Below are 25419 nucleotides of genomic sequence, written 5' to 3'. Positions count from 1 at the left end.
CACGATATGGCAAAGTGCGTCATTGATTACGAGGTTAGTTTATATTTTCTCGCATCCGTTAAATTACAGAAAGGCTATTATGTAAATTTATAGCAAGAAAGTTATAATTTCATCATTCATCGTAGTACAGTTAAGTTAGGATAGGTGGCGCTATTTGAATATCAAAACTGAAGCCTTTGCCACAAAATACGATCGATCATCTTCGGTACGGTATAGTTTTCGCGCTATGTGCATTTGCGAGCGCTCTCGTCAACATTCGAAGGCGATGTAGGAGTCAGTTATACCTGTCGAGTGCTGTTTTCTATGGATAATTTGAAAAGAAAGAAGACAACACGTTTTCGTAATAAATGCGTAAATAACGTGGCCGATAGCAATTGTTAACTCGTTAAAAATAAAGGCTGAAGTAAACCATCTCTTCATTTTAATGTTATACCTCGTACTAAAATTAAGTAAGATTCTGATACACCTCATGATATGGCAGGGTACATCACTGATTTCAGAGGATAGTTCATATTCTCTCGCGTCTAGTTAAATTTCGGAAAGCTATTCCCATGTAAATTTAATTTTTAGCGAGGAGGTTATCATTTCTCTACATGCGTTTCAAATATGTTTTCATGATATATATACGGTTAGGTTAGGTGATGCCGTCTGAAGAAGAAAACTGAAATGTGTGCCACAGAAGCCGCTGGAGTTATACTGTATTTCTCCGAATGAAAGACACTTTTTTCCTGAGAATCTCATGTAAAAAATCTAGGGTCGTTTAGCATTCGCGGCCTGATACTAATGAACACCACTGGCAACTACCGCATGCAGTTTCTTTTCACCCCCGCGTGCGCGCACACAAAACTTGTTGACAAACGACCGCCTCTTTATCATACATCACTAGCTGCACCGACCGGTTGTACAGTGCCGATGTGTAATGTCACTGGATCTCGGGGAAATAGTGAAGAGAGATTGACATTCAAAAATGTTTCTCAGATCTGCGGAATGGCATCAATACATGTGAGCCTTCGAATTCTTAGAAACGCCACGGCTACTCGGACTGCTGTACCTGACGCTTAGTAAAATTAAGTTTTATAGACAGCAGGAATATTTTTGTGATGGATCGTCATATTGTAAAGATACGTGGAACAGGTATTGCTGGCAAATTTTCAACGGGTTCTCGTTGATGTTATGATGCCAGTTTTAAGTTAATGACTCTTAAACACACAGAAATGTATAACAATTGTGCAGCCGCAAGAAAATACGGCGTAGGCCTAAATAAAGCCAATATTCGGCGTTACCGTTTTAACCGGTTCCCAGTAGTTACACAATACACAGTTAAGAAAAGGGGAAAACAAATCGAATTACACAGCACTTTAATACCTTAACACACCATAAACATCGGATGGACTACGCCAGTATGCACAGATAAATATCAGGTTGGCCAAAGTGGCCAAAGGCATGTGGAGCGGGGCTCGGAAACCTACCAGGGGCATTGGGATACGAAACTTGTGGTTTTCCAGAAAAATAAACGGTGGTCCCGTGATTTGAGATATTATTTTCCCAAAATAAACATTACAAGGTAGGTATCGAACAAATTCATCTATCCAAACAATCCAGTTACAACATTTCCAAAATACAAGTTAGATGTACTTTGCCAAGAGATTTGCTATTAGGTCAAGAGGAACACTAGAGATATCTTCACATAATGCAACTTCTACAATACAATTTGAGGGTAAGAGCAAACGCAGAATACACATACAATAATAAATGAAAGTTAGCACACTTTCTAAGACATCTGAGCCACATAATGGAAATAGTGGGAAATCAGAAATATTTAAACTTGGCGGAGAGGCCAGTTTAACTTGCCCCCACACCGAAAACATTTGATGCGGGGCAGCAGAAAAACTAGTGCCTATAAAGTGACACGGAGGTACTAGAGGCAAGCCCTGCACAACGGGATACTACTAGCAAACACGCACACTGGATATCACAAGAGACCAGACTGATAGTATTTAATAAGAGAGCTTGGCGCCTGTGGAAAGACTTCCCTAACCCACACATTCACGATACCTTCGTTAAAATCCGCCGCCACGCGAGGTTTATGGTCAGAAGAGACTACAAAACACATGTAGACACTGTCACTAAAAACGTCCGCAGCAATCCCAAGTGCTACTGGAGTCTCATCAACACACGGAGAAGGACGGAGCAGATTCCTGTCAGCGTGAACCACAACGATGCAACAGCAGATGGCGCCGATCGCAATGAACTGTTCAACAGGTATTTCTTCTCCAACTTCTCCCCTCCCTTACAAATCCAACCGCTCCCTCCCGTTGGTACAGCTTCAAGCAGAACCCTATCAAGCATAACTACCACACCAAGTGAAGTTCATAACCTTCTTCAAACTCTTCGTACCAACAAAGCTACCGGTGCCGACACTAGAGGTCCTCTTTTCCTAAAAAATACTGCCAGCACTCTTTGCGTCCCTCTCTCTAAATTATTTAACAGATGTTTTGTCGCGGGCTATTTCCCTATTACCTGGAAACAGGCAAATATTGTTCCAGTTCTCAAATCACGCAACAAATTTAATGTTTCATCTTACCGACCAATCTCTATTCTCCCCACACTATCCTTTATCTTTGAAAAAATTATACACCAGCGTCTCCTCGCATTCACTTTGCCGTATATCTCAACCAAGCAGCATGGTTTTCTACCAGGTGGCTCTTGTCTAACAAACCTCGCCACTCTGCATAGCTTTGCATCACACGCCATTGCAGCTAAATCACAACTGGATATCTGCTACGTAGACATTTCGAAAGCTTTCGATTTTGTAGACCATACTCTGTTGCTCCATAAACTCTCCAAACGATTTAATATACATGGCAGTCTTCTGACCCTTCTTGCTGGCATCCTACATAACCGTTGGCAGAGAGTGGTAATATCAGGCACTTCATCCTCATGGTTATCAGTCACCTCCAGTGTACCACAAGGCAGTACTCTTGGCCCCTTGCTGTTTTCTTTGTTTATGGACGATCTGCCGTCCGAACTCAACGAAACAGCGAATACCCTACTCTTTGCTGACAACTGCAAGATATTTAGGGAGATCAGGAATCTAGCAGATGCAGCTCTGCTACAGTCCTCACTTAATGCCCTCTCGAACTGGTGCCGTACTTGGAAACTTATCCCCAATCCACAAAAATGCAGCCACATGACCATAACACTACGTAAATCTCCTCTACCGACATCATATTACCTATTTAAAGTTAAAAACTTCATTATTGTTCCGTATTGAATAGAGAAATAAGATGTACAATATTATAGGTTAGGATCCACCTTTCAATACTCCGTAATAAGATGGTAAAAAGTAGTTACAACCTGTTTAATGGGACCGGTCCCATTAAACAGGTTGTAACTACTTTTTACCATCTTATTACGGAGTATTGAAAGGTGGATCCTAACCTATAATATTGTACATCTCATATTACCTATATAATAATAATAATATAAAAGAATTTATTGGACTCCAACCTATTCAATACATTACTGGATGTTAACATTTTTAGTTAAACATCGTTAAAATGGAGACATGTTTCGCCCTCCATGTGGGGCATCATCAGTCATATCAAAGCACTTCAAAATTAAACCAGACGTCTGGTTGGAAATTATGAACAAAATATGTAAGAAAGAATACATTAAAAACACGTACAAAGTCCTATCCTAAACGAAATAACAACAGACTAGTTACACCTAGTAAAATACGCTAGTGGTTTCTTAATATTAAAATGAGGTTATCATATGCACAGTATAAAAATGGAAGTAATCAAAGTCCGTATGATATTGAGTTCGATGGTAGTTCTGCGTAGTATATACAAATGTTGGCGAGATAAAACACAATTTGTAATTACTGTACACTTATTTATAATTGTTAAAAATTGATGAGGTAAAACATTCCAATTTGTCTATTTGTAATTTGGCTCCAACCAAAATAATTCGCCCTAGGATTCATGAGGTAGTCAACGTTGGTCACTCTCTATTTAAATGGAGTGCACAGTGCAAGTGAACAGCTTTTGTTGATTATAAACTGAGGCTGTGCTAAGACAGAGTTAAAACAACACCAGCTTCAAATGAAGATAGTTAAAAACATCATTAGGTTCTTCCTAGTTGACTAAAAATTTGCGTATATTTTGTTGTTGAAGTGTGGGAAAGTCAGTTGTTGGTTGAATGGGCAACGGTCGAAAATGTTGTGCAGTGCAATCGGTGTTTGAGCTGTCCTACATGTGAGGGAAATCTTGAAAGCTGTTGAGCTGTTACCTAATTGTTAGGAGGTTTTCGATTTGGACAGTTATTAGCAGGATGTGTACCTGATCTAGTTAAAGTTTGTTAAATAGTCTGTTGACAGTGCAAGTGAAATTTGCTCAGTGCAGCTGTATCTTGTGCTTCGTGAATGAATAAATAAATAAATAAATAAATTAAGTTAATCTACAAATTACATGTTTAGCAAAACAAAGAAAAGGGGAAAGCCTCGCAAGCAAACAAGCAGGCCCAGCTGAAAAGGTAAGGCATCTGAAGTAATTGAGTGGCGAGTCTGGACAAGTAGGGTAAACTCTATGTGAAAATACAAGCTAACATTAAATATAAATTGAAGTGGAACTGACATGAACAGTGCTTACCCCCATGGGAGGGAGGATTTGCCGACGTGCGTCTAATCGCTATACTTCTTGATTTATGAACTTCATTTTTCCGTATTGAAGGAGTATTGGAAGAATAAGAAAGCAACAACTTTACCCAAGAGTAGATACGAGCCCCGTGGTCCTCAGTAGGCCTAAACGACAAAGAGGAGGAAGAAGAAGAAGAAGAAGATTATTATATATAATTTTCTGGGGCCATCAAGGACCACGTTAAATCTTGTTGCATTTGACGCTGAACTTGGCCTTCTTTAGAGCCCAAATTTCCCTCATTCTTTGTGAGTGGGCCTGCTTACGCTCCTCTGTCCAAGGGGCACCATGTCTTTTCTTCGGTTGCTCGACTCGGTTTAGCCCATTCGTATATATTTTCTTTCAGAAGAGATCTTTGTTAAGGGCGTCTTCAGCTGAGATATGTAGCATTTGCAGGTCTTCTTTGGTATTTCTAAACCAGGGAATTGTGGTTTTGGGGTTTGAATCAAAAAAGTGAAAGATTTCTTTAGTTAACTTTCTTCCGTCCATTCTTTTCAGATGACCATAAAATCGTGCCAGTCTTTTTTTGATTGTGTCGGTAATTTTCTCTATTTTGCTGTAGACTTCCTTGTTGGATCTCTTTTGATGGATTCCATTTCTGTACTTTGATCCCAAGATTCCTCTCACAATTTTGTGTTCTCTTTTCTCCAGTTCTTCAAGGAGTCCTTTGTTGGCATTTAGAGACAGGGTTTCGGCTGCATATAGAACTACTGGCTTCAGAACTGTTTCATAGTGACGTATCTTGGTGTTTTGGGAAAGGCATTTTTTGTTGTAGATTGTGCGGGATGTTTGGTAGGTTATTTCAAGTTTGCGTACTCGCTCCTGAAGTGCTTCTTTGTCCAGTCTTTTTTCATGATCTCACCCAGGTATTTGAATTTGTCTACTCGGGTGATGTCCCCGTATTTTGTATGGAGTTTTGGTGGAGCCTCTTTGATGATAGTCATTACTTCTGTTTTCTCGAATGATATCTGCAAACCAGTTTGATCGGCAATTTCCTTTAAAATTTCAACTTGAGCTCTAGCGGTTTCTATGTCGTTTGAGAGAACAGCAGTATCATCAGCAAATACTAAGCAGTCTGTTGCGATCCCCTTGGATTTGGTTCCTATTCTCAATGGACTGTAGTTGGTTTCCTGTAATCTCACCCTCCAGGTTCTGATGATCTTTCCAAGAACACAGTTGAAGTGTTTCGGGGATAGCCCATCACCTTGTCGGACTCCTGTTTTGATGTCAAAGGAATGCGAGAGACATCCGTGGAACTTCACCTTGGATTTTGTATCGGTCAGGGTGGCTCTAATGCCAGCAGTTTCAAATCAACTCCAAATTCATTTAAGATGTTTAGCAGGACTTCCCGATCAATGGAGTCGTACGCTTTCTTAAAGTCCACAAAGACAGACACATACCGCTTGGACCTTAGTGTACAATATCTGATGATAGTTTTGAGATTTTGGATCTGTTCAGCTGTTGAGCGACCTTTTCTGAACCCTCCTTGGTATTCACCTATTTGATGTTTGACTTGTGCTTCCAAACGCTCCAGGATGGAAAGTGATAGAATTTTGTAAGTCACGGGTAGCAAAGATATTCCTCTGTAGTTGTAGATGTTCTTCATGCTGCCTTTTTTGTGTAATGGATGGATCAAAGCTATTTTCCAATCTTCGGGTAGGGTCTCCTTGTTCCAAATTTCTTCTATTTGCTTTTGCAAGATATCAAGTGATTCCTCTGGGGCATATTTCCGTAGTTCTGCTACTACTAAGTCTTCCCCCGGTGCTTTGTTATTTTTGAGAGAGGCAATGTGGTGCTTGATTTCATCTGTCGGGTGGTCTGGAATCTGGGTACCTGAGTAAGGGTTCCTTGGTCTCAATGGCGCTTTGCGGTTTAGAGCAATTAATTGGTATTAGAGCAATTAAGTAAATTCTTGAAGTAATCTGCCAGAATGCTGCAATTTTCTTCATTTGACGTTGCCAGTGTGCCGTCCTTTCGCTCAAAGCATAGAGATGGTGGTTTATAGCCAGTGAGTTTGCGTTTGAAGGCTGTGTAGTGCTTTCTACTTTCATTCTTCCTAAAGTTTTGTTCTATCTTTTCAATGAGAGATTTTTCATATATGTTTCTCAGTTCTGAACACCCTAGCTGCTTGGGCACGTTGGGTTTTGTAGGTTTTCCAATCATTTTCTGATTTCGTACAGTAGTACTGTTTCCACGAATTGAGTCTTTCTTGGAGGACTGATTCGCAGGTACCATTCCACCAGGCATGCTTTTTGCTTCTCTTGATTTCTGCAACGTCTTTGGCGGCCTCAACAAGGAGACTTTTGGCGTTGTTAAAGTCAGTCATGTGGTCTAGCCTTCTCCTGGAACTCCTCGACCCTTTGCCGAAGTTTATCATTGTTGTCTTCCTTTTGTTTGCGGGAATTGGTTTGAATTTGATAGGAGACATATAATGATCTGAGGCCACATTGATGCCTTTCTTTACCTTGACATTCATAATCTCAGGGCTGTTTCTCCTGGAGATTGCAACATGATCAATTTGGAACTCTCGGAGAGCTTGGACGGGAGAACGCCAAGTCATTTGCTTTCTGGGTAGATGGCAAAAGTGGGTCGACATGACCTGCAGGTTGTAATTTTTACAAACGGACACCAGTCTATTGCCGTTGGGATTGGTTCTTTTGTGAGCAGGGTAATTTCCTATAACTTTCTTGTACTTCTGTTCACGACCTAGTTGGGCATTGAAGTCACCCAAAAGAAGCTTGACATGGTGTTTGGGGATTCTGTTTAATTTTTCATCCAGTAGGTCCTAGAAATTATCAACTTCGTCTGGATCAGACTTGTTCTTATCGTTTGTAGGAGCATGTGCGTTAACTAGGGTGTAGGTTTTGTTCACATTTAATTGTGAGTATAGACAATCTGTCATTCACAGGTTCAAAATTTGCAACCGATTTAAAGGTCTTGGTTCTAACAGCAAACGCGGTTCCAAACATCACAGCTCCATTGAGGATTCATCTTTGCGCTTTGCTCTTGAAAAATCGGTAGCCTTCGGATTCAAAAATCTCTTCATCTGAGTACCTTGTTTCCTGTAGGGCCATTATGGATATCTGATTTTCGTGAAGAGCTTTGGTGAGGGTTTTCAGCTTGCCAGTTTGTGTAAGTGAATTTATGTTGAAAGTTGCTAGAAAGGTTTTAGATTTTGGCCTGAGTTTTTGACTCTTCGGGGTACACAGACGCTCCGACTCGTCTCTTGCATGATGTCGAGTCTCCCCCAGAATCCGAACAAGACTCGTGCGCCGTGGCGTTCACGACGAGGGATTTATTCGAAGATTTACCCCCTGGGGTATGTTTCTTGAAATGTTGTGCCATCATGCTTTTTGACTTTGCTTTGGACGGGTACCCATCCTTTTACAACTAGGGTTGTTAGCCCTAGAGGTTGCCTCAAGATGTTTTCTGGCTTCTGGTCATTTACCAGTGTTCGCCATAACCCTGGCATGGGACCAGTTTTTTTTTCACGGTGGTATTTTATTTCCCTACTGCCCTCTGGCTCTGCTGGCGGCAGAGCCAGCAAGCTTCCCCAATTCCAATGGGACGCGCCCGATGGAGGTAACCGGTAAATCCCCCAACCATAAGGTATGTTAGGGTTGTAGTTTATACAAAATATACAATTTGTCTGATAAAATTCAAAATACATAAACAGCAAAATAGACATGAACAGAAATGGAAAAATAAAAATGATATATGCAATCCTTAATACTAAGAGTACCGTACTAATATTTAAAATATCAGATATACAATATATACAATACATATGTTAAGCAGCTAGTAAGCAGACAGTATCAAATTATATATGTTTAAATGCATAGTCAATAAATTCTGAAAACTGAGAAGAGCATTTTTTGTAAAAAATGAAATTTAGTGGTTTTTCAAAATAGCAACTGCAAGTTAACAAATGCATCTTAAGTTCAAAACTTACTCTCTCAAAAGCAGGACAGTTGAACAGAATGTATTCTACAGTTTGAATGTCTTCAGTGCAGAAGCACAGTGAGCCATTTTGTGTTGGAATTTTGAATTGCTCGAAGTAAGCATTGAATTTACCATGACCTGATAGCACTTGAGTTAAATGAAAGTTGCACACTATATATTTACATCCCAGCCTACTATATACATTTGGAAAAAACAGGTCTTTGGTTACTGAGCCATTCTTACTTGCTAACCACAGTTCATTCCAGCGAGAGAGCATTTCATCCTTTACAGTTCTTTTGACAAAAGAAATTGGCCATCTAGTATAACTCTCTGACAAGTTAGAATTACAAGCTTCTTTGGCCAATTGGTCAGCTCTTTCGTTCCCTTTTATGGCGGAATGACCTCGCACCCAACCGAAACATATATGTTTATTGTACTTTGATATATCCTCTCTTACATGTACTGCCAAATTGTGTAAGTTGTATTTATCTTTTATGGAGTTCCGCGGCTCTTGTGAGTCACTGAGTATAGTCGCACACGTATTTTTGTTTATGCACCACTCGACTGCTTTCAATATTGCAAGCAGCTCGGCTTGAAACACGGAACAGTATTCCTTTAGTTTTATTCTCTCAGAATGAACTTCGTCTTCACCCTCATACACCACAAAGGCGCAGCCCACTAGTGTTCCGTTGCTGGAAATGCGAGAACCATCTGTGTATATTGAATGGCTGTGATCTCTGGTACATGGTTGGTCAAATACAGTTCTCATTTAGTCTGTTGGATGTCCGGCGGCAGTATGATGTGCAGGAAGTTCCACTCCTTCCAAATCCCGCGGATGTATTCTGTTCTTCTTACAGTTGACAGAAGTTGACATGCTGAGTCCTGTGAGATGCAGAGGTTCTGTACCAGAAATAATAAGGGCAGCGTCTGTCGATATTGTACGGTAAGCGCGTGTGATGCGTAACACGAAACCTCTTTGAATTTGAGACAATTTCTGTTGCGCCCATTTTTTATGCAGAACATGTTAGAAAGCAGTGACACAATAAATCACCATTGGTTCAACAGCTCCACGATATATAATCTTCAAAATTTCCGAGTTTAGTCCCCAGGTGGGTCGTGCTACCATTGTCAGGCTCCTGTACAATTTGGCTGCTTTAGTTTCCAAATATTGAAAGTGCGGTCTAAATAAAATGGTGGTGTTGTGAATCCACTGCCAGTGTCAATAGTATGCAGAGTAGTGTTACCTGTTTTTCGATGTACTTTATAAAATTTCCCCCAGGGGTTTCTAGTTGATTCCGAGGAGAAGAACTGTTTCCAGCTATTTAATTTAGTCTGCATAATTGTATTTCTATATAGTTCTGATACTTTTATACGAGGCTTCATATGCAAGCTTGAGAGTTTCACATGTGTATCTTTTGTATCTTCTCTGAGCTGCTAAGAAGCGATTTCGGAGTGCTGTAAGTTGAGGTGTCCACTAGTAGTTCTTTGGGTGGTTGTATGTCAGTTTGGGAAGGTGGGAGTTGCACAGATTTACAATATGTTGTGTGATATCTTGCGTAAAGTTGTTTAACTCTTGTTCAGTCGAGGTACCCTCCAATTTCTCAATTGAATTTTGGAGAACTCGTTTGGCAGATAATTCAAAATGGAGCCACTTCACATTTTGAGTTTTGAATTTACGTGTATGATAAACGTTCGCAGGAATAACCGGAGGACATCTTGTATCGCTAATTTCGGTTTTAATTAGTCCATGATCAGTCATTGGGTCTTTGTTAATCCAATCAGAAACAAATGGAAAGAGCCTAGCACTGCAGGTGGTGATATCAATGAAGCTCTCGGAGTTACCACGGCGATAGGTTGGCCTAGTTCCGTCATTTAGTATATGAAGACAATGTCTACAACAAAAATCATAGAACTTCTTTCCCTTTTCATCTGAAATGGGACTCCCCCATGCTTGATGTTTTGCATTTGTATCTACTAGTAAGAGTAACTGACTTCTGTTTTGTGACTTACAGATAAGATCCTATTTACACAAAGCATTGTCAAAGTCACAATCTGGATCGAGGTAAACATTACACACATACAGGGTTGTGTTCTGCCAACTCACACACACTACAACACAGTGATGGCAACAGAACTGTACCAACTTCAAAACATTGGGATAATTTGTAGCTATTGCAGCTCTTACTCTGTGCTCCAATGGATCAGCAGAATGAATGTTCAAATTTGTGCCTAGTCCCTTAACAGCATTATATCGAGTGTATGGTTCTTGAATGCACTAGAGTTTGATGTGCTGTGTATCCGATAGATTTCCGGCATCAATAAGTAGTTCTTGTGTAGGAGTAAGAGATCTGTGTAAGTTATACTGATAATCCCTTATTTTAGCCATAGTTAATCTTGGATTTAATTATGCTTAAGATTCTAATATAGGCCGGACATTGTGAGGATGTTGCTGTGTGATTTGTATCTACGGCTTGAAAAGATGTCCTGTTCCCCATTTTTTGGTTATATGATTTGCAGTTGGCACATTCAGTTCTTGTTCGGGGGTATACATCTACAGTATGTTCCTCTGAACAGATTGGGCATCTTTGCGAATTACAGTCTGCTGCAAAATGGCCATAACCGCAACGTGAGTGACAACGTATGACAGGTAAATAGTCTTTAACATTGCACCTTTGGTAGCCAATATGTAGCTTCTCTTCTTTCATCACGGCACGGTAGATCTTAGGCGTCACTTCTATCACTGCATACTGGCTGTCGCCGCTCCGAGCTTTCTTCACAAATGTTTTCTCCATGACTTGCGTACGATCTAGTAGGCACTGCTTTATGCACGGGTTCTAGTTTTTAATGGCGTCCACAATGTTCTCCTCCAGAAAGTCCGGTTCAATACCATGAATGATGAGTCTAGGATTCTTGTGTTTTGATATTATAGCCGGGGAAGTTTCTTGAATGCGACTGACTAGGTTCGTGCATTCATCGTGATTCCTTAATTCGAATAACACTCCATTTCTAGTTTTCTTCACTTTATTTACTCCTACATTTAGAGAACTGGATTTAGTTGTAGCTTGCAATAGGCGTAAAGTCTGTTCGGAGTTCTTTATCGTGTCTTTGTTCTTTGGTGAGATGAATACCACATTTCTAGTCTTCTTAATGTTTTGTTTATTTATATGAGTACAAGATACTGTGTCAGAATAAAGCGGCTGTTTGTGTTCGTTGATCTGTTGTTCGTGTTGATCTGTTTTGGAGGTTAAGGTATTCTCCAGTTTGATCAATTCCTCATGAAAGTTTGCTAATACTGATTTAACTATACTCACGGAGTTAGTAATATTTTGTTTCCGCTTCTTATCCAGTCGTTTCTCACTATTTAGAACTTCAAATATGTTTTTGATTTCTTTTTCAGCTGAGCTATAAAGTTTTGCATGTTTGTTACTCACGGCCATCTTGATCACTTGATCACTATTGATATTTACCAATCGTCACAAAAGGAAGAAGGAATTGACACTTAATAATTGGACTTATAAGCCATCCATATATAGCATATTTACATATCATCGTAAATATTTAACGTTATCTAAAGGGAAATTGTTGCAATATTTCATTATAAAACAACGCAAAAACTAAGGCAAACAAATATTTTAGACTCTGATGTATAATAATTACACTTTAAAATATTTTAGTGTGTTTATGTGAAATTTTATAGTAGTCAACACACATTTATAGTCTACCTAAAACATTGTTATACTTCAAGATATTTTATTGAAGTTAACACACAAAATTTTATTCATCACGTTTTACTGTTAGCTTATCGCTATATATTCACGATCATAAACAAACTTATCTCAAATAAGATAACACGTTTATAGAATGGGGCTCAATTCAGCAGAATAAGAAAAATACCTATAATAAATATACCCAGCTCGATAGCTGCAGTCGCTTAAGTGCGGCCAGTATCCAATATTCGGGAGATAGTAGGTTCGAACCCCACTGTCGGCAGCCCTGAAAATGGTTTTCCGTGGTTTCCCATTTTCACACCAGGTGGTAAAACCAGGAAAGGACAGGGAGTAATTCCCAGTTTTACGGGAATGAAAGATAAAAGGATCAGCAGTCAACAACATTTATTATAATCTTTCAGAAAAAAAAAACAATAAATTATTTGAATAATTTGATCCATGATTAAATACGAAATTCAAGTGACGTACACCTAGCCTTGAGCCGAACTGACCACTGGCTGTGCACATGATAGTGATTATAAATTGAAACTGAGAAAATTCAGAATTATCTGAATATTGCATTAAATGTGAAAGACTGGCGCAAGCCAGACCAGTATTGAAACTTTACATAGTAGTAAATGAATATTCAAAAACATCAAATGACGAAGCTAAATAGAAAAAACATGAGTTGCTTTAATAATAGATTGAAAAGGACACGAAATTTAATAACGAACTTGAGGCAGACTTGCAACATTAAATTCTCCACCGGGGAGACAAAATTAACAATAATAAAAACATTGAGCTGTCAGATTAATAGTCCAACACTGCAGTGTAAAATACAAATCCTTTTAGGCAAACCAGCTCAGTAGAAAATATCATCTTCTAAATCAGACGTGCTGACAAACGTAGATTAAAGTGTCCATAAAAGTAAAGCAAAATGCTAACTCCAAGCTGGCATTAATGAAATTTAATAAAATAGAATTGCTGAACAGGCCAGCTGGTGCGAAGTAGAAGGTACTCGGCTTGACATTCTTCGTCTATACAACAGGGCAAGCCCATGTCAACAGCCGCAAGCAGGGCAAAGTGAATCCATGTCGTGAGAAATGCCGCTTCTAAACACGCGGCGAGGCTAACAGGCCGGATTCATAGTCCGCATGGACATTGCAGAGAATTGGCAATTCTATTGAGCTGCCCGAAGCAAAGTGAGGAACCGAGTCCTCGCGCCGAGTCTTCAAGACGAGTTCTGGAGCAGAGTCCAGTACGGAGCCCAATACGGAGTCCAGAGTGGAGTGGAGCATGTTGAGAAGCAGTCCTTAAGAAGCACTGCAGAATATTCCAGATTCAACAAAAAGTAAAAAAGTAGTGCTGCAAGACTAACAATAATAATTACTAAAAAGTACATGAGAAACCTTACCAAAAAATACAAAATAGTGAAAAAAGAGAAGTCCAGAAAGAATATTCATAATTTCCATACAATTAATAATATAATAAAGGCAAGGGAAAAAACAGAAATAACCAATGAAAAAATAGAAAGACGCGGAAGAACACATTCTCGGTACCAGAAGGAGACAAGTTACCAGTGACGCAAGCAGTCATGTGAAGGTAATGTGACCAATCAACAGGCGACTTAAAAATGACGTAGGTTAGCGAAGCGAAAGGAAGAAATAAGCAAACAGTGTTCGTATGACCTGTAACATGAGTGCACGCCAAGGGGAACTTGTTATAAATCAACGAAAAATAACTAAACGTAACTTAATTAAAGGTAAGCGCAACATCATGCTTAAATTCAAACAAGTAGAAAAGTACCGAAAATAGTGAGAATTGCCAATAAATCATACGTTCATGGGCGCATGAACCACCAGGCAAATGCTGGGGCTATACCTTAATCAAGGCCATGGCCGCTTCCTTCCCACTCCTAGCCCTTTCCTGTCCCATCGTCGCCGTAAGACCTATCTGTGTTGATGCGACGTAAAACAACTAGCAAAAAAAAATGCTAAATAAGCTTAAAGACGAATTCTTTCAGCCACAATTGCATGTATATAGTAAGATAAAGTTTGTAATTTTATCACAATACTTGTAATTTTGTAAGTGTATAAGAAAAGTTCTTATTGAAAGTATAAAATAGTATGTCATGAAGGTCCTTAAGAGGCATAAGATAAAAATGTAAATATGATTCTGATATTGCTGAGGATGACCTATAATGGGTCGAAATCGGTCCTAGATATGTAATATTTTACATGTAAATAAATGTATTGATTAGGTGGAATTTTCCTTTTGCGACGATAATCGCTGTGCTAACGAGAGAACAAAAGACCCCGAAATCTTGCCTCGCTCTCCTAAAAAGGCAAAGCTGGCCCCAGAGTGATTACAGAATGACCAATCGGAGCACAGGGGCCTCCCTATCGCCACCCAGATCCACAAATCAAAACACTTTCTCAAGTCGCGACGTTTTCACAATATTCCAGAACATAGGCAGACATTAATCGCAAACTTTCCATCTTCCAGAATTAGTAAGGACATGCTTTTAGAATCGACAGCGGCCAACACACCCTGTTCCTAAAGTCTGCGTAACAACCTTTCTGGAATGTTACAGATGTTGCCGAACAATATTTTACAATCCAGTAGTTACTTAAGTAGATAAAGGGAAACAAACAAGATATTCCAGAATAATATTCTACAACAACATTCCACATCATACAGTAAACATTCCTTAAAAGAGATTCTGCACCGGTCTCACCGTGAAGACAAAGATAGCTCAAAAATGTGTACTATACAAAAAATGCATTCTGTGGCCCCCAACAAGGACGCTTTAAAGAAGTCGAAGATGAAATTGTGAGGTATGTCCACAAAAACACAAGAATGGAATTGCCATACCGCGGCGCAATAAACTCGTTCGTTGACTTTCCAAGTCCGCAATTAAGGCCTATACATTGCTAGCCACTAAAGTTGGCAACCGAGATGTGCCTGTCGTGGAAACCAATTATATCTGACACTGAGTGAAAGTAATAGTTTAATAGTAAGCAAGAATATTTTCCTCATGGATTGTCGTATTGTAGAATGTGTATTCTCAGCAAGCTTTCAACGAGTTCACGTTATTATGATGCCAATTTTAAGTTGATGGCTATTAAACCTGCTGAAATAAAACATAATTGTACAGCCACAAAAAAGTACGGCATAACTAAGGCCAATGTTCAGCGTCTACAAATAGTCTAAAAATGCGTACTGTTTAAAAAAGACATTCATATGATTTTACAAAGCACTTTTTAAGCCTGATTAAAATTTTTTGAAGGAAAAAGTGGGGGTTGTCTTAGATTCGGAGAAATACGGTAATATGTTTTCTTCCCAGAATGAAATTAAACACGCTCTGTCGCATAGTATCAGATTTCGAAAAACAACAAACAAGTAACCTGTAGTGTAGATATTATCCGCGAAAATGCCAGTTTTGAACAAAGTGATTGCCGTTTCATAATGATTTTAACGTGTGTCTGGGTTTTCACGACTTTTACAAAAAACGGGATATATTGACAATCCACTATAGCGAGTAAATTTTTCTCCGTTATGAATTCTCGCTATAACGGACTTCTACTGTATTCTAAAAGGTCATAGTCCTGGTTTTCATTTGTTTTCCTCTCATTCATTATATTCTTAATTTTGGTACTGATGGTGCTTTGATTTCTTGAAATAGAAGGGGATTTTCTTGATCTTGGAAACAAGTCATAAAAATAGGCCTCTATTGTCGCGACCACCAAAATAGACAGGTGAGGAAAACTGCGCTGTCGTCAGATAGGGGAACGGCAAAGCGGCAGATGGTCGAGAGTCGCTTACCTCCGGGCACGGATTGGCAACGCTGATCAGTGCAGTGCTGTCAAACTGAAACCCATCCTCTCCAGGCTACCTTACCCGAGTCATTCCCTGTCATGCAGCTGTTCAGCTCGCATCGTAAGTGCAGTTAGTGAATGTGAATAGATTTGGGCTCAAGTCAAGAGAGAGGTGGCAGAGAGGAACAAGACATTCAAAATAAAGGACGTAGAAAGTCTCACGTCAGAAGCCCTAGGCAGTGTGACTGCTGCAGACCGCGAAAAGTGCTTCAATGGAGCGGAAAATCTTCAGATGAATGGGCCAAGGAAATAGTAAGGGATGAAAGAATGGAGCCATTCGTCATCGGTGTAAAAGACGACTCTATAGATAGTGAGATCAGTGATGACAGTGACTAAGAAATCTTCGACTGCCTTGAAGCTAGAAACCGATTCTTACTTCATTGAAAATGACTGTAAACCTATTCTTTAAAGTAGTTTTTTCTATTACTCGGTACAAAATACAGTATTCAAATATTTAAAGTTATAATGTATTAAAACTGATCCAGATTAATATGTAATCCGAAAGTATTTACGGCGTCCTGCAACCCGTCCTGGTGCGCGGAACTGCCTCAGCTAGTGACATTTACATGATCACTTTCCGGGTGATTTTCCAGGAAAATTACAAGACTCGCGGAAATATGTTTCAGATAAAAAATACAAGTTAGGCGATTTTTTCACATTTTTCACCGCAGAAAAATTTTATTGGCTGAAGAAATAAAAACTTGACCGCTTACTGAAATTTTCAATACATGATCCTACGGATTTAAATTTACTCGTTTGAGATTTTATTTTTAATAATTTTTTAAAGTGGTTTATGTGGTAAATAGTTACTAAAGTGAAATCAGCAGTCTTTCAGTATCAGTCAGTACTGATTTGCATTTAAGGTAGTTGCCCAGGTGGCAAATTCCCTATCTGTTGTTTTCCTAGCCCTAAATGATTTCAATGACATTGGAAATTTATTGAACATCTCCCTTGGTAAGTTATTCCAATCTTTAACTCCCCTTCCTATAAATGAATATTTGCCCCAGTTTGTCCTCTTGAATTTCCCACTTTATCTTCATATTGTGATCTTTCCTACTTTTATAAACGCCACTCAAACTTATTCGTCTACTAATGTCATTCCACGCCATCTCTCCGCTGACAGCTCGAAACATACCACTTATGGAAAATTCTAAATTCCCATGGAGGGAATTAGATATTTTTCACCAATAGAGCATGTCAAAACAGATCAGATGTAAAGCTTTCCAGGCGTTTGCTCTATTAACCAGCGTCAGTGGGTAGGGTCTGACACATCCCACTCTGATGAGTCTAGTGTCAGGCCTAAGACGTAATGCTGGTTAATAGAGCAAAGGCCTGAAAAGCTTTACATCTGTTTCGACATACCACTTAGTCGAGCAGCTCTCCTTATTTCTCCCAATTCTTCCCAGTCCAAACTTTGCAACTTTTTTGTAACGCTACTCTTTTGTTGGAAATCACCCAGAACAAATCGAGCTGCCCTTCTTTGGACTTTTTCCAGTTCTTGAATCAGGTAATCCTGGTGAGGGTCCCATACACTGGAACCATACTCTTGTTGGGGTGTTAGCAGAGACTTGTATGCCCTCTCTTTTACATCCTTACTACAACCCCTAAACACCCTCATAACCATGTGTAGAGATCTGTACCCTTTATTTACAATCCCATTTATGTGATTACCCCAATGAAGATCTTTCCTTATATTAACACCTAGATACTTCCAATGATCCCCAAAAGGAACTTTCACCCCATCAACACAGTAATTAAAACTGAGAGGACTTTTCCTATTTGTGAAACTCACAACCTGACTTTTAACCCCGTTTATCAACATACCATTGCCTGCTGTCCATCTCACAACATTTTCGAGGTCACGTTGCAGTTGCTCACAATCTTGTAACTTATTTATTACTCTATAGAGAATAACATCATCCGCAAAAAGCCTTACCTCTGATTCCACTCCTTTACTCATATAATTTATATATATATATAATTAAACATAAAGGTCTGATAATACTGCCTTGAGGAATTCCCCTCTTAATTATTACTGGGTCAGATAAAGCTTCACCGGGCGAGTTGGCCGTGCGCGTAGAGGCGCGCGGCTGTGAGCTTGCATCCGGGAGATAGTAGGTGCGAATCCCACTATCGGCAGCCCTGAAGATGGTTTTCCGTGGTTTTCCATTTTTACACCAGGCAAATGCTGGGGCTGTACCTTAATTAAGGCCACGGCCGCTTCCTTCCAACTCCTAGGCCTTTCCTATCCCATCGTCGCCATAAGACCTAGCTGTGTCGGTGCGACGTAAAGCCCCTAGCAAAAAAAAAAAAAAAAGCTTCACCTACTCTCATTCTCTGAGATCTATTTGCTAGAAATACAGCAACCCATTCAGTCACTCTTTTGTCTAGTTCAATTGCTTCACAATTAAGTATTTATTATTTTCCACCTAGTCGATACAATGATAGCTTAAGGCAATTTAATGGTTAAAAGTGGTATATGTTTCGTATTTTATCAACATCTGCAGCCACATAACACTGTTTAGATGAAAAATATATAAAATTGACAAAGTAATGCTTAAGGGGAAGTGTCCTTAAAATTAACATAAGATTGACAACATTAAAACAAACTCAAGAGAAAATATATAAATTATTACTACAATTGAAAGCAGTTGTCAAGCAAACACTAGTACAATATTCCATAGAGAATATGTCCTAAATGAATATTCTTTTCTTAATAATTCATGAAAAAAGGTCAAATTGTAAATGATAAATTATACAGTTTATAAGTAATTGTCGAAATGAAGAAAACCAGATATCACAATGTGGTTCTTATTATTAATGCAGATGAAAATATAACTAATTCCTAGTTGTCAATTCTTATTAAGCCTGCTTTCTTTTGGAACAGTAACTCCTGTCATTCTTTCACAGTCTTGTGCCTGGTGTAATATTGATAATGCGTTCTTCGTTGCTCTTGCACCTGAGGAGGTGGAGGAGCGGGGGATATAGGTGTGTCAAGAACCTCCTTGCTTCCACCTATAGCTTCAACTGAGGAGGAATAAGTTGTAGGGCTATCAGTAGATGGAGAAATTCCAATTCTTTTTTCGTGATCTTTCTCAAGCGTTTTCAAATATACTAGAATTTGATAATATAAAGGATTCTTATATTCTACAGCCTCATTAAGGTATCATTTTTCTTTAGAAGTTGGTCTACATGAACGTATAGATCTTCATGTGTGTTCATTAAGCTGCCCTACTTTAATTTCTTTATGATGGTCAGGTCTTGTTCTATGTTGGTAAATGGATGACCTGTAGCAATCATGTGTGATCCCATAGCTCCTCCACCTCCTCAGATGCAAGAGCAAGGAAGAACGCGTCATCAATATTACACCAGACACAAGACTGTGAAAGAATGACAGGAGTTACTGTTCCAAAAGAAAGCAGGCTTAATAAGAATTGACAACTAGGAATTAGTTATATTTTCATCTGCATTAATAATAATAATCTTCATTTCGACAATTACTTATAAACTGTATAATTTATCATTTATAATTTGACCTTTTTTCATGAATTATTAAGAAAAGAATATTCATTTAGGACATATTCTCTATGGAATATTGTACAAGTGTTTCCTTGACAACTGCTTTCAATTGCAGTAATAATTTATATATTTTCTCTTGAGTTTTTGTTTGTTTTAATGTTGTCAATCTTATGTTAATTTTAAGGACACTTCCTCTTAAGCATTACTTTGTCAATTTTATATATTTTTCATCTAAACAGTGTTATGTGGCTGAAGATGTTGATAAAATACGAAACATGTACCACTTTTAACCATTAAATTGCCTTAAGCTATCATTGTATCGACTAGGTGGAAAATAATAAATACTTAATTGTGAATCTATTGAAGTGCGATACGGACCATGAAACTGATTTTATGTAATAGTTCAATTGCACTCGTTTTTGCCAGTAGTTTCCCATAATCCACCCTATCAAATGCTTTAGACAGGTCAATCGCGATACAGTCCATTTGACCTCCAGAATCCAAAATATCTGCTATTAAGAATGAGCTGTGTGTTTAATAGAAAAAATTGTTAGCGTAAATTGTATAATATTCTATTATAGGAAAATTTTCTTCTCTTGTTAATTTAATATTTAGTGCTTGACAGTAATATATATTTTAGTGTACCTTTTGCCACCGAGGCAGACACCTCATTTGCAAATAGAGATTTTGATTTGATTTCAACTTGCTGGAATCCTACAGGTTGAGCTTTTGTGGAATAAGCTTTCCTAAAACCGAATTGCCTTCTATCGAACCAGTTATTAATATCGAAAACATGTCTAACGTAATCAGAAAGAATGCCTTCCCAAAGCTTACATGCAACGCATGTCAAACTTACTGGCCCAAAATTTTCAGCTTTATGTCTATCACCCTTTCCTTTATATACAGGGGCTACTATAGCAACTCTCCATTCATTTGGTATAGCTACTTCAACCAAACAATAATCAAATAAGTACTTCAGATATGGTACTATATCCCATCCATTATCCTTACTATATACCCAGAAATCTTATCAATTCCAGCCGCTTTTCTAGTTTTCAACTTATGTATCTTTTTGTAAATATCATGGTTATCATATGTAAATTTTAATACTACTTTAGCATTAGTCACCTCCTCTATCTGGACATTTTCCTTGTAACAGACAATCTTTACATATGCTGACTGAATACTTCTGCCTTTTGAAGATCCTCGCATACACACACTCCTTGTTCATTAATTATTCCTGGAATGTCCTTCTTGGAATCTGTTTCTGCCTTAAAATACCTATACATACCCTTCCATTTTTCACTAAAATCTGTATGACTGCCAATTACGCTTGCCATCATGTTATCGTTAGCTGCCATTTTTGCAAGATTAAATTTCCTAGCAAGTTCCTTCAATTTCTCCGTACTTCCACAGCCATTTCTAACTCTATTTCTTTCCAATCTGCACCTCCTTCTTAGTCTCTATTATAATAAGGAAGAGTAAAGAACCACCTTACCACCTTTAAAGATACAAACCTGTTTTCACATTCCTCAACAATTGTTTTAAACCCATCCCAGAGTCTGTTTACATTCTTATTTACCGTTCTCCACCGATCATAATTACTTTTTTTAAACTACCTCATGCCTGCTTTATCAGCCATATGGTACTGCCTAATAGTCCTACTTGTAAGACCTTCCTTTCTATCAAATTTATTTTTAACTACGACAAAAACAGCTTCGTGATCACCAATACCATCTGTTACTTTGGTTTCTCTATAGAGCTCATCTGGTTTTATCAGCACCACGTCCAGGATATTTTTCCCTGTAGTTGGTTCCCTAATTGGTTTCCCTTCCTACTTCCACACATCTCAGCAACAGTTCCCTGTTCCTCATATTCCCTCTGTTGTTCTACCTGGAGTGGCTTGTACTGATTTCTTACAGACACCTGTCCTGAGTTCTGATCCTGAATAGAGCCCTTAGCCTCCAATATCTTTCCCCTTAGATCATTAGACCACCTGTCTTCTAAAATTCCCCCCTTTCCTTTCCCCCTCTTGTACACCTACTGTAACCTGTACATTGTTTGAGGGAGTCCTATCTTCCTTCCTGTCTTCTGTGAGAATCCTAATTATCTCCCTCAAACTCTCCAATTCCTCTCTCATACCCCTCATTGCCTCGCCACACCCTCAGTTCCTACACTTGCACTGTAGCCATTTTTTACGGAAAAAATGAAAGGAAAAGGAAAAATAAAATAACTTGTTTTGTGCAAAAAAAGAAATGAATGAAAATATTGTGTATGTTAGTACTCTAAGATCACCGGGCGAGTTGGCCGTGCGCGTAGAGGCGCGCGGCCGTGAGCTTGCATCCGGGAGATAGTAGGTTCGAGCCCCACTATCGGCAGCCCTGAAGATGGTTTTCCGTGGTTTCCCATTTTCACACCAGGCAAATGCTGGGGTTGTACCTTAAGGCCACGGCCGCTTCCTTCCAACTCCTAGGCCTTTCCTATCCCATTGTCGCCATAAGACCTGTCTGTGTCGGTGCGACGTAAAGCCCCTAGCAAAAAAAAAAAGTACTCTAAGATCACACACAATTAGGTAATTAATATACAACATTATTCCGTAGTACGCCTCGTCGGTGATGCCTAGGCCATCTATGACAGCTGATGGCAGAGCTGTTCAGGATCCCACCAGCGGCATCGATGACGGACTGAACATACAATACACACTATAATACTACTTTATCGGATTTTATTTTTTATCCTACAACAGCCTAACAGATAAAATCTACTGTTAATTACTGAATCTTAAAAGGAATACACAAAAATTACACAATTCTATACTGCAGTTAAGCTTATCCTAATTAAAACAACAGAATTTTAGTAAGAGAGTTTCTACAGATACCTCTTACTATACTACACAAAAATTTAACAATAATAAACTAAGCACGCCTATTTCTAATAAGATATTACTCGTATACTACTGTACAGTACACTACAATAATTTTAATCTACGTTCAGACGTATCCTAATTACAATACCTGTACTGTATGTCACTACTAAGCACAAACAGAAATTGAAATTGCAAGTTTGAAATTTGCATGAACTACTGTACTCAAATTATTTAATTTATTTTCCGGGTTGAACCGTGTTGTACTTGTACGCATATCACGTACAGTTTGCCGACGTTTCGAATACATTGCAGTATTCATTGTCAAGGCGACTGAAATACCCCTACTCGATCCGAGGTAATCAGTCTCCCAGGCAGAGTTACACTACTAGAGTGGCCTTGATCTTGGCCTTTTATATCCTAGCCTATCTGGCTGGCGTAAGCCCTGGCTGTCTCGCGAGGCTTCTGGAAAGTTTATGTCACAGCCAGGTAGCGGGGGCTTGCCCGCGCTGTTATGTAATGGGGTTGCGGCCCGTGTGTTTATGTTGTGGTCTGTATGTCTTAAACTATGAATGATGGGCATCCAAGACCAAGACCAAGATCCTAGCAGCTATCCCTTGGAATCTGGAAAGAAAAATCCGCGAGGCTATCGAAATCAAGAAACATCCGAATAACATTAATTTAGAAGAAGGATACAAAATCAGTAATTCTTGGATGCCCATCATTCATAGTTTAAGACATACAGACCACAACATAAACACACGGGCCGCAACCCCATTACATAACAGCGCGGGCAAGCCCCCGCTACCTGGCTGTGACATAAACTTTCCAGAAGCCTCGCGAGACAGCCAGGGCTTACGCCAGCCAGATAGGCTAGGATATAAAAGACCAAGATCAAGGCCACTCTAGTAGTGTAACTCTGCCTGGGAGACTGATTACCTCGGATCGAGTAGGGGTATTTCAGTCGCCTTGACAATGAATACTGCAATGTATTCGAAACGTCGGCAAACTGTACGTGATATGCGTACAAGTACAACACGGTTCAACCCGGAAAATAAATTAAATAATTAAATAATACTGTACTCAAAGATTACCAACAAGGCTAAATGCTTAGGCAGATTATTATTAGTACTATCTAAATATACTGCATCTGCACTACAATTCTAAACTGAAATGTGGTTATATGAATTTTACCGCTGATGGACTACTATTATTTTCCCTACTATGCGGGACGGAGAATATAAATGTCCTTAAATGCCGAAAAATAAGAGGTTGTCTACAAAAATTTCTGTCAAAACTACGCCAAGGACTTCAACTGCAATATTATTACCATAGGCCCTATAGGAATTTAATTATCAACTTTTAATCGAAGTATGAACGAAGGTGCGAAGTACAGTACAAAGTATGCCGGGACCTTAGGCTGCAAATTATCGGAATAAAGTAATCGTCTGATTTTGTATTTGATTACACAACTACCATGTGCCTGTAGCCCTTTGATCTCGTCGGAATGTACGGTATCAATATTCTACAACAATCCAAAAACTGTTAGGTACCGTAATTATCCAGTGAAATAACCGTGTAATCTCTTTAACTTGTTTTTAAATCAAAGTTTACAGGCGTATTGTGCTTTTTAATTTAGTAAATTATTACCTTTGCGATAGTTTGAATGGATAACTATACGAAATACCAGAAGTTACGGTACTATTCCTTATGATAATCTGCCTTTGTAAGTATTACACCAACGAACCTACAGATATTTACAATATTTTTAAAGTTAAAATTATTTCCTATAGTGTTTCCTAAACCTAAATTTGAAACGAGGTACACCTAGATAGCCTTCTTAACCTAGAAAATGTAATTTACAGGGGACCAAGTGAATTAATCGTTATAAAATTTAAATATCACACCGAGCTCGATAGCTGCAGTTGCCTAAGTGCATGCAGTATCCAGTATTCGGGAGATAGTAGGTTCGAACCCCACTGTCGGCAGCCCGGAAAATGGTTTTCCGTGGTTTCCCATTTTCACACCAGGCAAATGCTGGGGCTGTACCTTACTTAAGGCCACGGCCGTTTCCTTCCCACTCCTAGCCCTTTCCTGTCCCATCGTTGCCGTAAGACCTATCTGTGTCGGTGCGACATAAAAAACAACTAGCAAAAAAAAATTTAAATATTACTCCCAATTTCTACCAACAAGCACTAAACACTGCTATATTAATAGCACTAAATGAATCTCAAACACACAAAATTAAGCTATTTCAATAGGTTTTAACTACTTTATCACTACAATAATGCAAGAGCTCTCTCAACAGCCAACTGTTCACAAGCCCATCCATCAATCAATTTTTTTCTTTTCTGAAGCTTGCAGTATAATTTGTTTTGAAACATTGTATGAAGTAACATCAGGAGCTTGAGAGAGAACAGCTTGCCTCACGCTCCGAAATAGTGTGTGTTCAGTTAGACAATTCTTCGCCAGTCCTACATATGCTTGACAACAGTGTAATTTCTCTGACCCGCCTAATTTGGTGGCGTTAAAAATTAAATAATTGAAAAAGAGGTTCAACCTATTCAATACATAGGAAAGAAATGTAGTGATTACATTTTATTTAATAGTAAATATAAATGGGACCGGTTTCGACGCTAGTCCAGGTCATCGTCAGCCGTAAAAACATGTAAAACAATGCATATGAAAAAGAAAAAGAAAAAGATTAATTAAACTCTGGATTGGTATAAGATGAAACAGTACGTAATATTAAGAATGGTAGTATGGCACACGCAATGATAGGCGGCCGTGACAATAGTATATTTTTCTTTTCA

General features: G+C 38.8%; 1 protein-coding gene across 1 annotated transcript in view; it reads left to right on the top strand.

The window, feature by feature from the left end:
• LOC136877585 (mitotic checkpoint serine/threonine-protein kinase BUB1) overlaps window positions 1-25419 on the top strand; it is a 402777-nt gene that overhangs the window by 115827 nt on the left and 261531 nt on the right. The gene's annotated exons all lie outside the window — the stretch shown is intronic.

Source organism: Anabrus simplex, chromosome 7 (assembly GCF_040414725.1).
Source record: "Anabrus simplex isolate iqAnaSimp1 chromosome 7, ASM4041472v1, whole genome shotgun sequence".
Classification (NCBI taxonomy): Eukaryota; Metazoa; Arthropoda; class Insecta; order Orthoptera; family Tettigoniidae; genus Anabrus; species Anabrus simplex.
The sequence above is the reverse complement of the archived record's forward strand: the minus strand, read 5'-3'. Positions and strand labels throughout refer to the sequence as shown.